Source organism: Panthera onca, chromosome A1 (assembly GCF_046562875.1).
Source record: "Panthera onca isolate mPanOnc1 chromosome A1, mPanOnc1 haplotype 2, whole genome shotgun sequence".
NCBI lineage: Eukaryota > Metazoa > Chordata > Mammalia > Carnivora > Felidae > Panthera > Panthera onca.
Window position 1 is genome coordinate 18,050,450 of NC_138339.1, and position 15,625 is coordinate 18,066,074.

At 36.6% G+C, this 15,625-nt stretch overlaps 1 protein-coding gene and 1 pseudogene across 2 annotated transcripts in view; one reads left to right on the plus strand and one right to left on the minus strand.

The window, feature by feature from the left end:
• The window catches only part of CDH12 (cadherin 12), a 1,039,090-nt gene that overhangs the window by 597,082 nt on the left and 426,383 nt on the right, over positions 1-15,625 (minus strand). The window lies entirely within an intron of this gene.
• On the plus strand, positions 4,057-5,030 carry LOC132680701 (nucleoporin Nup37 pseudogene; annotated as a pseudogene).

Here is a 15,625-nt window from a genome sequence, read left to right on the forward strand (position 1 = left end):
CAGATCCATCAGACCTACTCAGGCCTCCAGTCTCATACACTTTCATTAGACTTTGTACTTTCTTTCCAGAGTCTCTTTCATAATTTTAATTGAACAATTAACTATAGTATTATTAGCATCATTTTTCCCTAAAGATACCAATTCTGACAAAATGATCATTGTATCCCCAGCACTTAGCACAGTTCACAGGATTTAGCAGATGGCCAATTATACATATATATATATATAATATATATATTATATATTATATATATATATATTACTGACTGAATAGAGACATTGAAGCTCTGAGAGTTGACATGACTGTCTTCAACAGAACTAAATTAACAAGTTTAAGCAAGAGTCCAGATTTAAAACATAGCTCACAGTTCTTTAGTCTAGACTTACATTTTTCAATATAGTAACTGCAAGGCACTTCTGACTATCTGAACCTGAATTTAAATTAAATGAAATATAATTAAAATTTGGGGGCCTTATTCACACTAGCCACATTTCAGATGCTCAATGTCTTATGTGGCCAATGACTAGCATACTGGACCGTGCAGAAGAATTTTTCAATCTTTGCAGAAAATTCTACCAGATAGCATTGCTCATACTAGATTTTATCAAACAGAGTTTTTTACTAGGTGAAAAAAAACCTAGTAAATTACTTCTCTCTTGAAACTGAAATATTAATCACATCTACCATATTATTGTATCTAGCTAGGGATTCTTTACTCTCAAAAGAGTTATTATTTTTAAAAATCCACAAAAAGCTCAACAATAACATTTGAGAAGTAAATTTAAATCCAGCAGTCTTACTATTTACTTAAAAATAGTATAAATATGGTAATGTGAAAAAAGACAATGAACCTCTGATTTATCTATGCTGATGACAGACAGAAATAAATTAGGTTCATTTTGATAGGAGAGATTTAATGAAGACAAATAATTTGACACTGCTTATGTCTACAAAGCACAATGTAAATTGAGGATCAGGCTAATTTGATGACCATGAATAAGCTAATAAAAGAAAGGATAAAAAAAAAATAAACTATTACCTCCAATATCAATTTGGGATATAGAAGTTGACTCTATCTGGTTAATACAATTATTAATTTGTAGAGTTAAAGCCAAGGATGTTCGGACAGTTAAAATGTATATTATTCAGAAATAAAAACTGACTCCTTACTTTGGCAAAATACATAAATAATGGGAAAATATTACTCTTTACATTTAAGATATACCTTAAAATTCATTGTTTCGAGAAAATGTTTACCAAATTCAAAACCACTAAATAACATTTAAAAAAATTGTTGTAATTTGGAAATGTAATGTGGAAATGGGTCAAAATGGGTTTGGTGTATTTAGTGAATGATTCAGGATGGAAAAAAAAAAACCAGCAATTTTATCAATTTACATATTACCAAATTGAGAATTTCTTTGACATTTCAAAACTATCAACCTCAATGGAAGCAAAAGACATTTCTCTTTCAAAATACAAAGGCCTCATCCCAATAGATCTCAAGGACACCCAAGTCCGGATCCTATTGAGAGTGTTCTTGGAAATTTACCTTGTAATGTCCTTTCAGAAAATAACCACACAGAAAATCTGAGGTAGTTATCAACTGCACACACCAAATAAGCATGTGGAAAAATGGGCAGTCTCCAAAATAAAAAGGGTGGTGAACAGAATGTTAAAAATATCGTGAAAAAGTCTAACATTTTCTGAGTTTTCTGAAAGAATGTGATGTTCTTACATGTGACCTGAATCAAGCAGTATCATCTGGGTGCTTCTAGGGAGCTTGAAGATTCTCTTTACTAATGAACATGCGCCGATTTTAATGTGATGAGGGAGCGTTATGAAGACAACTAATTTCTTGTATTCTTTTCCTGTATAAATTTGCATTAAAACTGTCACCATTGAGACAACAGAAAAAGAACAATTATCATCGCTGACCTCATCATCATAGTACTGATGAGAACCAACTCTGCTCAGAAGTTAAAACCCACAAGAGGGAGCAAAATGTGCCATGATGAGATCCATCACTTTGGCCTTTAGGTTATTTTGAGCTGAAGGCAATGAAGACCCAGCAGACTCAGGACAAACTTTTTACCTCTCCTTTAATTGCCTAAAAGGATTTAGATAGGGAGCCTGTACCAGGAAGACAGTTATAAACAGAGATAATTTTATTTATAAGACTTATCTGTATGGCATGGTACACCTCTGTTTACCAAGCATTTCCTCTTCTCATCTTCACCTGAATAGTCTTCTTCTTCTTTGAAGTTCCAGACCTTTACTTTCTCCTCCTTAGCTCAAGACTGTACATAAGCCCCAACTGCCTGATTGCCTTTGAGTTTTTATGTCTTTGTGGGCTCCCCCCTCTATATGTACATCATTAACTTTTTTCTCTCCTATTGTTCTGTCTTATGTCAGTTTAATTATTACACCAGCTAGTAAATGTAGAATGGAAGAAGGGAAAAGTTTTTTGCCCCTAGATCTATGTCAGAGAGAAGAGGAATTTGTGTCTGATGTTCATCCTTATGGATATAAGACTGGGTTCTTAAAATTAGGCTAGTATAATGGAAAGTAGCAGAGGACACGTGTAGAAAGGTGTGCCATTGAAGTATGCGTAGCATGGAACAGAAAGCAAATTTAAAAAGTTTTGTGCATGGGATTCTTCCAGGCTGTACAAATAATAGAAAAAGCTCGATAAAGAAGTGGGAACTGAGTTGTTCCTTGAACTATAATAAAGGAGAAATTTAAAATGCGAATTAACGTGCAGGAAGATGTATGTTTGATCTGGATTTACTGACTGTTAAAGCAAAATGCTGGAACAGATATTCTCCACAATTAATTATGATAGCCACAGTCCATTTAAAATGGGAAATCATTATCCTTTTGAACCTCCTCTATCATCCAAGTCTATTCTAGTCTCTAAGTTTGTATTAGTTCCCCACTGCCACTGTAACAAATTACCACCAACAGGGTTTTTAAAACAACATCAATATATTACCTTACAGTTCTAGAGATCAGAATTCCAAAATCAGTTTCACTGGACTAAAATCAATGTATCATCAGAAACACGTTCCTTCTGGATTCTCTAGAGGCAAACGACTTTCAGCCTTTAGAAAGATTGCCCTTTTTCCTTGGCTTGTGTCCCTGTTTTACGCTAACCTCTGTTTCCATCCTCACATCACCTTGGACTCTGACACTCTGCCTCCCTCTTATAAGGACCTTTGTGATTATATCCGGTCATCCTGGATAACCCAGGATAATCTTTCTATTTCAATATCCTTAGATTAATCACAACTGCAAAGTGCCTTTCCCATGTAAGGTAAAATATGCCTTATTTTATAACACAACTATATATGGTGGATCTACATTCACTCTGTGAATGATTTGATAATATCTGGTAGCTGCTCCAAAGTATATTTGTAAATATTTGTGAATATATACACATATATTTAATTATTCTGCTTTTGTTTTTAAATTTGAAAAAAAAACAACTCCCTTGCTTGATAGCAACTCCTTTGCTGGAGGGCTAGTTTTAAAGCTAAGAAGCTGATTTATCTATCTGAAAGTATTTTCTAGAGGTGAATCATATAACCTTTCATTGATGACACTTTTTTTTCTTGGTATGAACCAAATATATAATTGCTAGAATAAAAGGAATGTGGCAATAACCTGGAGGTCATGAGCTTGAAAATCTACAGAAATGCTTAAAATATGTTTTACCTTATTCTACTGTTTTAATTGTGGATTTTGACTGCTTAATCTAAAACTAAGCCAATGGTCTTATTTTGTAAAATATTCCCTTCTCATCATTCCAATTGAATATTCATTGAATTAACATTTTTTTTTACTGTCCTCCATTTACTACAAGCACACACATAATAGTAAAATCATAATATAGTTATATATTGTACATTTCATTATTTTCATTCTAATGAAACCCAGAATAATGAGGAAAGGGGATTTTAAAGAAATATAAATACCCCAATGCCCCCATTTTGTGATCTTGTCCAGTAAAAGGTTATTTTATTTTTACAACTGTTCAAGTATTGACATACAAGATGAAGCAAGACGCCACAAGAAATGCTACCTACACTGTGGATAGTGAAGGTTATGTGCATGTGGTAGGATTTAATCTCTTTGAGAGTAGGGATTCAGGAAACCTTAATTGCATATGGCGGCAGTAATTATGTGGTCATTGGCATGTGTACAGTTCAGACATTGTACAGACATTGAAGGAATTCAGTATAAAACACTATGAACATTTCAGCATGGTGTCAGAATCGATGGCATAGCTTGGAGCCCAGAAACTAGATGTGATTCATTGCCTCCAATAATCAAATTTTGTACTTCAGCTGCTGATATGAAAATAAGGTTATTGACTTCAGATCTTCAAGACAAAAATGAATACAAGGTTTTAGAGGGCCATTCAGATTTCGTTAATGGTTTGGTGTTTGAGCCCAAAGATAGCCAAGAAATTGCAAGTGTGAGTGATGATCATACCTCAGGATTTGGAAGTTGGAAGGAATGCAGACAACTCATTTTGTTCTTCGTTCCCCTGGAATGAATGTGTGCTGGCATCCTAAGGAACTTTTAAGCTGATGGTTGCAGAGAAGGGGACAAGCCGGTTTTATGATCTTTCAGCTCAACAGGCTATCTTATCTCTTGAATTGAACAGATGCCATTAATGCCAGCCCACTGGTGCTTCAAAAACACCTTCAAAGTTGGAGCTGTTTCAGGAAATGACTGGTTAATTTGGGATATTACTCGAACCAGTTATCCTCAAGATAAGAGACCTGTCCACATGGATCAAGCCTGCCTATTCAGGTGGTCTACAGTTCATGAGAACTCGTTTGCAACCACTGGTTATCCTGGTAAAATGGCAAGCCAGTTTCAAATTCATCACTTAGGACACCCTCAGTCTGTCCTTGTTGGTTCTGTAGTCAGTAGATCTGGCTTTTCCTGGAATAGAATTCTCTCACTGTGTGCCATTGGAGGATGGCACAAGTTGTTGTTTTGGGTAACTGGAATGTAAAACAAATTTTCTGTGTACCTTAGTCCACAGATTTTGTATTTTTAATACATACTTTGGAGAACTCCCTATTTTTATGTCAAATATACTGTAAGCTCTAGAAATGTCCCAATTGTTGCTTTTGTTAACTAAAATGTTAATGGTTTGATAAAAAAGAAAAAAAGAAATATAAACAACAGAATATCCACATATTAATATCAAAACATGGATGTTTATCACTGCTTCAATAAAAACCAACTGTCTTAAAAATTTGTTTCCTAAAATATTTTAATTCACTATTTGATACTTCTGGAATATAATCAGCAGATTAGTATAAATGATGATGTCTATCCCTTGATTTAAGATTCTAAGAAAATCAGTTTGTCTCCCATAGTGAAAGAAATCACAGATACTCTGAAAAAGGATGATTTATTATAGCTGTGGTTAAACTCAGGATCCCATTGTAAAAAACAATACTGAAAACTCAAACATTTTATATAATCAGGAAAATTGTGGGAAAAATGGTTCATATAATAGACTCCAAAATTAGTTTTTTTAATTTTTGATAATTTATTCAAAGTTAAGGCAGTTAGTTAATAGATGGCATTAAAATCCTGGCTTGTTGAAAAAAAAAATTATGGTCCAACTATAACTTCAAAAGTCAGTGACTGCCTTCCCCCCCCCCTTTTTTTTATTTTTGCAATTTTCCTGTGTATGTCTTTTTAGAGAATCAGGACAATTTTCTTCTGGCTTTCTAACTATGATTTCAAACTCAAGTAATTATGTTGTGCTTTCCATGATTCCTTCTGGCTTTCTAACTATGATTTCAAACTCAAGTAATTATGTTGTGTTTTTCATGATTCCAAGTATAATTTTAGTTGTAAAATGTCTACTTATTAAATATTCTTGTAGCAAAATAATTACATAGTAAAGAAAAGCAACTCAAACACCAAAAAAGAAATGATGAATTATTGCTTCCAACAACTAAGTAGTACTCCTATCTCATTGTATACATTTTTGGAGAATGGAATTTCTACAAAAGTGAGGTCTGAAGTTTTCAGCCATGTGTGAGGAGTCTGAGAATGACTGGAACAGGGGACACAGACATGGCTTTACTTATAGCTGTTAGCAATAAAAACTTTAAATGTTTGGTTCCTGGATGTAAAGAGAGGAAATGCAAGAGATATTTTTCTCCAAGGAAGTCTAAAAACACGAGAGGAGTTATTTTATAAAATAGGATCCTAAGTGACAAACTGAGTGGCTATATTTAAAATGCCACTTTCATAGTATGTTACTCATGATTACATTATTATATTTATTCATTAAATTATAAAATACTTTTCAGTAGAGAAAATAACACTGGTGAATGAAAGGAAGGTACACAAAATAATCTATAATATACTACCTTCTGGTTCTGATTTTGTTTACCTTTCCTACCCATTTTTTCAACTTTGGCCCCCTCATTGCTTTCTTTTCCTTTTATGTATTTGCATTATTAAAAGGCAAAATGAATAGTATGAGGCACAGATATGACTGAGGTCTCAGTGACTTCTATTTACATCCAATTGTGACACAAGATAATTTCTGTGATATTCCTGCATTTCATTCTCTTAATATTGCTTTGATTATGTGTGGGTATAATCAGGCTTCTCAGTTTAAGGCTACACTCCATTTGTAGCCAACTACTTGGAGAGGATAATGAGATTTATCCACAGTGAATCAGTGAATCAGAGTCTTGAGAATGGATAAGGAGTCTAGAGTCTAATCATAGGTCATCTTTGACTGGAAAGGGTTGAGAGCTGAAGGGAAATCAGTGTCCTATTCAAGGTGTAAAGAACACCTCTGGTTCCAAACTTGAGTATGTATATTGTAAGTGAATTATCAGTGCAATCATTTTACGTCAGTTGTGATGTAAACAATCCCAACACAAATTATTTATCAACACTGTGTAGTTTAGACAGCATATTGAATGCTTTAGTGATAGTATAAGTAGTACACAGGCCAACTTTCATTCAAATTCAATTAAACATTATTTGTGGACCTCTTCACTGCTGACATAATGCTCATGTGTTCAAAAGCAGATTTAGTGAAAAAGTCCTATGTTAGACAGCTTGTATGCATATCTATAGGAGCAATCTTATTCAAAACAGAAGTCTAGATAAAGATTATCGCTGAATTTGAAATGATTTTCTTATGATTTGTTTCCTACTCATTGACTTTCTATTCAGCCTAACACACCAACACAAAATTTCACTAGGCTATACATTTATGAATTATCTTGCGGGGAAGGTTCAAGGCAGCCTTAATAATTAATAAGTAACTGTTGAAGATGAGGCTTAGGCTGTCACATGTAAAATGAGCCCATAGTGACTTGTGAAATCCTAAAACTATCATGAAAATAAAAAGTAGCACCAATTATGTGTACAAGTTGATACTTAAGAGGTTTCATATGACAGTTTTCAAATAAATAGCATATTGTGAATGTAAGACAAGTAGGCTTAGAGATTTATTAATCAATTCAATTTCCATAACATGAACCAGAAAATGTAAAGGGATTTAATTCCGTGCTGTATTTGATTTAAAATATATTTTCAAATTATCAAACTCCATGATACAAATACATTAGAATAATACAAATATATTTATCCCACTCAGGTTATATACATTAATCCACTGTTATTAGGGAAAAAAATGTAACTTGTTTAACTAGTACGAGTTAAATAGATATGAGCCATCAACTGAGGGATTTGAAATTATATTCCAGATCTGGTTTTGGTTCTAAAGGCTCTTCATTTTCAGAGATAACAAACTTCCTTTTCCTGACACATACACATACACATATATGTACATTCATATACATGTATACTATATATGTATGCATGTGTGTTTTAAATGCAAGCCAGAACTTTGGCATATACAAAAGAAAGAGGTAAGGTTTTAATGATTTCAAGAAAGTGTAGAATAATGATGGTATTGAACTGCTTTTCACTTTCAAACCAAATTAGAAGCCGTAGGAAATAAAATAATGATAATGGGGCTCTTTAATTAAAATAACCAATTAAAATCATACAACTACCAAGAGGAAAAAATATATAGTAAAAATGATATGAATCTGTAATATCTTAAATTGAGTTTACTTTGGAATGCCACTGAAACTCAAATATAATATGATTTTCCAGGCAGTGATTTTGCTGTGAATATGCATGCATGCGTGTACAAACACACACACACACACACATACACACACACACAGTGAATGAATGAATGCTGAGGCTGAATAAACAGGATGACCAAACTACACACACAAAGGACATAATAAGAATACAACTCTCTTCTCTCCCCACCCCAACACCCACTTTACCCAAGTAAGCTATTCTGTGGAATTCATCCTTTCCTTCTCCCTGGACGAAATCTAGGGCATGGAACAAGGAATATTCTGATCACAGTTAGATAATTAAAACCTGTGCTTAATCTAGTCAACAGAAGACTTTAGTTCAGTCTTTAGTTCAGTCAATTTTTATAACTGATATATCCTGTCATGTGTAAAAACAAATATAAAAAAAAAAAAAAACAAAACTGCAGCCTTTTCCTTCCTACATCCAAATATCCCTCACCACCTCCAAAGACAGAAAAAGGATGAAACCTGGAGGAGAGATGAATGAAGGGCAGGAAAGCTGTACTTTCGCACCATCGTGGTGATCGAGCATCTGTACCCTGTGGGCATGAATGCTCTATAAAGGTTGGCCTTTCTTTCAGGTGGCACTGTGTCAATTCCTTATCGCTCCCCCCTCAATCCTAAAATCACCTGGGTATCCTACCTGAAGTTTCTTCTACATAGACAGACGTGTTCTTTCACAGACAAATTGGTGGGCTACCTACATGTCATTTGTAAGCTGCGTAGCATCCCAGGGTTTACTTCTAGCTTCCTTCCCCTGACATCACCTAGCCTTCCTCGAATGACCCAGGGTGTCTCTCTCTAAGGTTCCCTGAAAAATACTCACCCATCCTCTGTTATAAGAAATGCTGGACAAGCAGGAAGTCCCCACTCAAGCAACGTCTATTCATTCTGTCAATGCAACAATTGCCAGTCCTAAACTCTCAGCCTGTGGAATGCATGACATATCTCTTGTGCCCTTGAAGTTCAGGAGATATATGCCAGTTCTCCGAACAGACACATCAAAGCCACTCTCCCTGAGTTTGTGGGTCTAAAATGAACTGAAGCACTTCCAAAAAATCCTCTCTGGATCTCAAACTCTGTGACTACTTCAATATTGAATCTTCTATAACTTCCAAAGGGTAAAGTGCCAAGTTTCAAAACCAGTATCTTCTGAATACTTTTGATAGCACTGTCTGGGGTGGTATTTGAGAACATGTGGATAACTGATTTACATTATCTTCAACCAAAAATGAGATTGAAAAGCCTCCCCTTTAACACCTGTTCAGCTCCTTTGTAGTTTATCTGTATGTAGCTTGGGCAGAATATTTATAAGCAAATATAAAAATTAAAAGATAGGAAGGTTTCCTTCTTATATAGAAAAGTTCTTACCTAGAAGGAACCCAGAAAGAATCAAACATTGCACATGGTGTGTAGGTAAGCAACACCAGAAATAAACCTTTGGATTTGCTGAATACAGCCATGTTCATGCAATGGGTTGATTTATCTCTTCAAATTATATATTTTTCAAAATCACTTGTACTCAAATAATGACCATCTATGACATACCCTTAATATGCATATATTTGAAATTTGAAAGTATTCTTCAAGTTTTAATCATGGAATATGAAGATTTAATAATGTAACTTCTTAGGTCTAACCAGATTAAAATATAAATAACCAATCAATTGAAATAACCAATTTCCATTTCTGAGAGCTATCACTAAGATAAATGTTCTTTCTCCCTAATAAGTGTGTTCCCTATCAATAATGCTAACCACAAACATACATATGAGAAATTCCTTCCTTGCATTAGCATGTAGTTACCAACATGTACTCTTTTATACTGCAAAGGAATGTTTATTCTCTTATATTACTGAACACAGTAATTATGAGATAGAAGGCTATGTTCTTCTTGCATAAGGCCCTAATTCCAGAGGTTTACCTAAATTTTTAGGTGTTGTTTCCCTATCCATAGACTACTCTTCTTTTTTTTTTTAATTTTTGTTATTAATGTTTAATTTATTTTTGAGATAGAGAGAGACAGATGTGAGCGGGTGAGGGGCAGAGACAGAGGGAGACAAGGAATCCAAAGCAGGCTCCAGGCCCCGAGCTGTCAGCACAGAGCCCAACGTGGGGCTCGAACCCACAAACTGCTAGATCATGACCTGAATGAAGTCTGACGCTTAACCAACTGAGCCACCCAGGCGCCCCATAGACTACTCGTCTGTATTCAACTTGTTCCAAATACGCTTCGTTACACAATTCTCTACAGTTAATTATTTAGACAAGTTACTCTAGTATGATTTGGTTAGTTTTGTCAATGGAGACATACTGACAGAAAGATCTAAAGAATAATTGTAAAGAACAACTTTTCACTCATTCGGTAACAACACCAAGACCTGTAAAATAAAGTACAAATGAATATATAGTAACAAGCTTCATACTTGGCAAATGTCATCTCATTTTAAAAATCCTAAATGGATATATAAAATTCTGATGTATTTAATAAGGGGAGATATGGACACAGGAAGGAAACTTATTTGTGTATTAAAAAATAAATATTGGGTGAAACCACATGTATAGGGACCAGTTCTAAAATTATGAGCTAGTACCTGTAGATATATGAGTGATCTTTTAATAAATTACTTTTCTATTTGGTTTCCTTAATCATTAGAAAGTTCTTTTGAGATAACTCTTTATGATTGGCTAGCAAATGAAAACTATTGCCTTTTGTCAATTTTCCTCGTATTTTCCAACTTTTGAAGGCAAATTACACAAAATTAAACAGGACAACAAGATCGTATTTGAGAAATAAACTTGCAGAAGATGGCGGCGTAGGAGGACGCTGGGCTCACCGCGCCTCCTGATCACTTACATTCCACCTACACCTGCCTAAATAACCCAGACAACCGTCAGAGGATTAGCAGAACGGAGTCTCTGGAGCCAAGCGCAGACGAGAGGCCCACGGAAGAGGGTAGGAAGGGCAGAGAGGCGGTGCACGCTCCACGGACTGGCGAGGGAGCCGGGGCGGAGGGGCGGCCCGCGGGCCAAGCAGAGCCCCCGAGTCTGGCTGGCAAAAGCAGAGGGGCCAGACCGAGTGTGTTCCCACAGCAAGCGGGAGTTGACATCTGGAAGGTTATAAGCTAACAGCTCTGCTCGGAGAATGGGAGGGCTGGAGGACGACAGGAGGGAGAGTTGTTGAGCCCCAGATGACAGAGTTCAGCTTGGCAGGGAACAAAGGCGCTCGCCAGCACCATCTCCCTCGCCCATCCCCCAGCCAAAATCCCAAAGGGAACCGGTTCCTGCCAGGGAACTTGCTTGCACCGCACAAACACCCAAAGCTGTGCTTCTGCGGATCCACCCCTGCGGCGGGTCTGAGTCCCTCCCCTAGCCACAGCACCCCTCCCAAAGCTGATCTCTGAAGGAAAAGCAAGCTGAGCCTGCCCCTCCCGCCCCCATGCACCCCGCCGATCCACCCCAGCTAATACGCCAGATCCTCAGCACCACGAGCCTGGCAGTGTGTAAGTAGCCCAGATGTGCCACCCCACCCCACAGTGAATCCCACCCCTAGGACCCGGGAAGAGAAGGCACACACCAGTCTGACTGTGGCCCCAGCGGTGGGCTGGGGGCAGACATCAGGTCTGACTGCAGCCCTGCCCACCAACACCAGTTATTCAAGACAGCACAGGGGAAGTGCCCCTCAGTCCTGCACCACTCCAGGGACTAGCCAAAATGACGCAAGGGAAGAATTCCCCTCAGAAAAAAATGCCAGGAAATAACAACAGCTAACGAACTGATCAAAAATGATTTAAACAATATAACAGAAAGTGAATTTAGAATAATAGTCAAAAAATTAATCGCTGGTCTTGAAAACAGTATAAAGGACAGCAGAGAATCTCTTGCTACAGAGATCAAGGGACTAAGGAACAGCCAGGAGGAGGTAAAAAATGCTATCACTGAGCTGCAAATTAAAATGGAGACAACTACGGCTCGGATTGAAGAGGCAGAGGAGAGAATAGGTGAACTAGAAGATAAAATTATGGAAAAAGAAGAAGCTGAGAAAAAGAGAGATAAAAAAATCCAGGAGTATGAGGGGAAAATTAGAGAACTAAATGATGCACTAAAGAGAAATAATCTATGCATAATTGGTATTCCAGAGGAGGAAGAGAGAGGGAAAGGTGCTGAAGGTGTACTTGAAGAAATAATAGCTGAGAACTTCCCGGATCTGGGGAAGGAAAAAGGCATTGAAATCCAAGAGGCACAGAGAACTCCCTTCAGACATAACTTGAATCAATCTTCTGCATGACATATCATAGTGAAACTGGCAAAATACAAGGATAAAGAGAAAATTCTGAAAGCAGCTAGGGATAAACGTGCTCTAACATATAAAGGGAGACCTATAAGACTCGTGACTGATCTCTCTACTGAAACTTGGCAGGCCAGAAAGGAATGGCAGGAGATCTTCAATGTGATGAACTGAAAAAAATATGCAGCTGAGAATCCTTTATCCAGCAAGTCTGTCATTTAGAACAGAAGGAGAGATAAAGGTCTTCCCAAACAAACAAAAACTGAAGGACTTTGTCACCACTAAACCAGCTCTACAAGAGATCCTAAGGGGGATCCTGTGAGACAAAGTACCAGAGACATCACTACAAGCATGAAGCCTACAGACATCACAATGACTCTAAACCCATATCTTTCTATAATAACACTGAATGTAAATGGACTAAATGTGCCAACCAAAAGACATAGGGTATCAGAATGGATAAAAAAGCAAGACCCATCTATTTGCTGTCTACAAGAGACTCATTTTAGACCTGAAGACACCTTCAGATTGAGAGTGAGGGGATGGAGAACTATTTCTCATGCCACCGGAAGTCAAAAGAAAGCTGGAGTAGCCATACTTATATCAGACAAACTAGACTTTCAATTAAAGGCTGTAACAAGAGATGGAGAAGGGCATTATATAATAATCACAGGGTCTATCCATCAGGAAGAGCTAATAATTATAAATGTCTATGCGCCAAATACGGGAGCCCCCAAATATATAAAACAATTAATCACAAACATAAGCAACCTTATTGATAAGAATGTGGTAATTGCAGGGGACTTTAACACTCCACTTACAGAAATGGATAGATCATCTAGACACACAGTCAATAAAGAAACAAGGGCCCTGAATGATACATTGGATCAGATGGACTTGACAGATATATTTAGAATTCTGCATCCCAAAGCAACAGAATATACTTTCTTCTCGACTGCACATGGAACATTCTCCAAGATAGATCACATACTGGGTCACAAAACAGCTCTTCATAACTATACAAGAATTGAAATCATACCATGCATACTTTCAGACCACAATGTTATGAAGCTTGAAATCAACCACAGGAAAAAGTCTGGAAAACCTCCAAAAGCATGGAGGTTAAAGAACACCCTACTAAAGAATGAGTGGGTCAACCAGGCAATTAGAGAAGAAATTAAAAAACATATGGAAACAAACGAAAATGAAAATACAACAATCCAAACGCTCTGGGATGCAGCGAAGGCAGTCCTGAGAGGAAAATACATTGCAATCCAGTCCTATCTCAAGAAACAAGAAAAATCCCAAATACAAAATCTAACAGCACACCTAAAGGAAATAGAAGCAGAACAGCAGACTGCCTAAATCCAGCAGAAGAAGAGAAATAATAAAGATCAGAGCAGAAATAAACAATATAGAATCTAAAAAAATGGTAGAGCAGATCAACGAAACCAAGAGTTGGTTTTTTGAAAAAATAAACAAAATTGACAAACCTCTAGCCAGGCTTCTCAAAAAGAAAAGGGAGATGACCCAAGTAGATAAAATCATGAATGAAAATGGAATTATAACAACCAATCCCTCAGAGATACAAGCAATTATCAAGGAATACTACGAAAAATTATATGGCAACAAACTGGACAACTGGAAGAAATGGACAAATTCCTAAACACCCACACACTTCCAAAACTCAATCAGGAGGAAATAGAAAGCTTGAACAACCTATAACCAGTGAAGAAACTGAATCAGTCATCAAAAATCTCCCAACAAATAGGAGTCCAGGACCAGATGGCTTCCCAGGGGAGTTCTACCAGACGTTTAAAGCAGAGATAATACCTATCCTTCTCAAGCTATTCCAAAAAATAGAAAGGGAAGGAAAACTTCCAGACTCATTCTATGAAGCCAGTATTACTTTGATTCCTAAATCCGACAGAGACCCAGTAAAAAAAGAGAACTACAGGCCAATATCTTTGATGAATATGGATGCAAAAATTCTCAATAAGATACTAGCAAATCGAATTCAACAGCATATAAAAAGAATTATTCACCATGATCAAGTGGAATTCATTCCTGGGATGCAGGGCTGGTTCAACATTCGCAAATCAATCAATGTGATACATCGCATTAATAAAAGATAAGAACCATATGATCCTGTCAATCAACGCAGAAAAGGCCTTAGACAAAATTCAGCAAACTTTCTTAATAAAAACCCTTGAGAAAGTTGGGATAGAAGGAACATACTTAGAGATCATAAAAGCCATTTATGAAAAGCCCACAGCTAACATCATCCTCAATGGGGAAAGACTGAGAGCTTTTTCCCTGAGATCAGGAACACGACAGGGATGTCCACTCTCACCGCTGTTGTTTAACATAGTGTTGGAAGTTCTAGCATCAGCAATCAGACAACAAAAGGAAATCAAAGGCATCAAAATTGGCAAAGATGAAGTCAAGCTTTCGCTTTTTGCAGATGACATGATATTATACATGGAAAATCTGACAGACTCCACCGAAAGTCTGCTAGAACTGATAAATGAATTCAGCAAAGTTGCAGGATACAAAATCAACGTACAGAAATAAGTCGCATTCTTATACACTAACAATGAAGCAACAGAAAGACAAATAAAGAAACTGATCCCATTCACAATTGCACCAAGAAGCATAAAATACCTAGGAATAAATCTAACCAAAGATGTAAAAGATCTGTATGCTGAAAACTATAGAAAGCTTATGAAGGAAACTGAAGAAGATATAAAGAAATGGAAAAACATTCCATGCTTATGGATTGGAAGAATAAATATTGTCAAAATGTCAATACTGCCCAAAGCTATCTACACATTCAATGCAATCCCAATCAAAATTGCACCAGCATTCTTCTCGAAACTAGAACAAGCAATCCTAAAATTCATATGGAACCACAAAAGTCCCCGAATAGCCAAAGTAGTTTTGAAGAAGAAGACGAAAGCAGGAGGCATCACAATCCCAGACTTTAGCCTCTACTACAGAGCTGTAATCATCAAGACAGCATGGTATTGGCACAAAAACAGACACATATGCCAATGGAATAGAATAGAAACCCCAGAACTAGACTCACAAATGTATGGTCAACTAATCTTTGACAAAGCAGGAAAGAATATCCAATGGAAAAAAGTCTCTTTAACA